Consider the following 1,489-nt stretch of genomic DNA (forward strand, 5'->3'; position numbering starts at 1 on the left):
AGGGTGCAACACCGGGACTTCCCGGGAGGTCACCCATCCCAGTACTACTTCGGCCCAAGCGCGCTTAACTGCGGAGTTCTGATGGGATCCGGTGCACTAACGCTGGTATGATCGCACCCGTTATGAGCTTGTCACAGTGTGTACTTAGCAAACCGCGACCCACGTGCGAATCCACCCCGGCCACCCACCCTCGTCGAGGTGCACACCCTCCCTCGCCAAGTGCGCCCCGTTCGCCAAGTGTGAGCCCTGCCCGGGTGCGCGCACCTTGCTAGGGCGTCGGGTGTGCACCCGGGTCGACCTACGTGCATGCACCTAGACGGGGCGTCGTGTGCGCACCCGACCCGCCCAAGTGCGTGGAGTGTCCCGTCTGCAACGCGGTGCCCACACACCACCTCGGGCGCAACGACCTGCGCTCACATGTGGGCCGAGTGCACCTTGGTGCATGTTCGGGGCGCCTCGGGTGCACGCTCGATCTTGCCCCGGTGCACCAAGGTGCTCGGTTTGCCCCAGGTGCGCATTTGGTGCAAGGTGGGCACCCAAAATAGGGATCAAGGACCAAAAACAAGTTTCGAGATGCAAAATGGGACCCAAGGACCACAAATGCGTTCCAAGACCCATGATGGGTCCACGAGAACAAAAATGTGTTCTGAGACTTAAGAAACAAATATTGGGTTTTAGGAGAAGAAACATGCTCTGATGCCCAAAACGAGAATCGACCCCGAAAAGGCCACAGGCCAAAAGTGGGATGCGAGACCAAAAAAAATGGGACCCGAGGACCAAAATTGGGTTCCCAGGTCGAAGACAGGGCAACCGGACAAGAAACGACCTCTAGGGCTCAAAATGAGTCCCGACGACTAAAACTTGACAAGAAGCACCCATCAGGCACCCAACTCGACACCCATGGGATGCCGACCCACCCGGGCTTCCACCTAGCACACCTTGGCACCCACCCACCCTGGCACCCAACCTCGCACCCAACTTAGCACCTTTGAACCCACATTGGCACTCACCCTGACCCTGGCACCTTGGAACCCACATTGGCACTCACCTCGACCCTGGCACCCACCTTTGCACTCACCTTGGGACCCACCCTGGCACCCACCCAGACACCCACCTTGGTTCCTTGGCACCCACCTTGGATCCTTGGCACCCACCCCGACACCCACCTTGGCACGCAACTTGGCTACTTGCCACCCACCTTGGCTCCTTGACGCCCACCCCGACAACCACCCCGTGACCTACCCTGGCTAGGGTTGGTGCACACCCACCCTGGTGCCCACCTTGGCACCCACCCCATGACCCACCTTGGCACGCACCTTAGTACCCACCCCGTTACCCACCCTAGGACCCACCCCGTGACCCACCTTGGCCAGGGTGGACACCTTGGTGCGCACAACTTGCTTGGGCTGCGCACCAGGGCGGGCTCAAGATGGCACCGGCATTCCGTTTTTTTCACTATCTTTCAAAACGGAAATTTTAAAATCTCATT

At 59.5% G+C, this 1,489-nt stretch overlaps 1 non-coding gene across 1 annotated transcript; it reads right to left on the minus strand.

The window, feature by feature from the left end:
* On the minus strand, positions 1 to 119 carry LOC131873806 (5S ribosomal RNA). Its single transcript, XR_009371696.1, has one exon. It is a non-coding gene; the product is annotated as a 5S ribosomal RNA (ribosomal RNA).
* Positions 120 to 1,489: the final 1,370 nt, after the last annotated feature.

This window comes from Cryptomeria japonica, chromosome 2 (assembly GCF_030272615.1).
Source record: "Cryptomeria japonica chromosome 2, Sugi_1.0, whole genome shotgun sequence".
Classification (NCBI taxonomy): domain Eukaryota; kingdom Viridiplantae; phylum Streptophyta; class Pinopsida; order Cupressales; family Cupressaceae; genus Cryptomeria; species Cryptomeria japonica.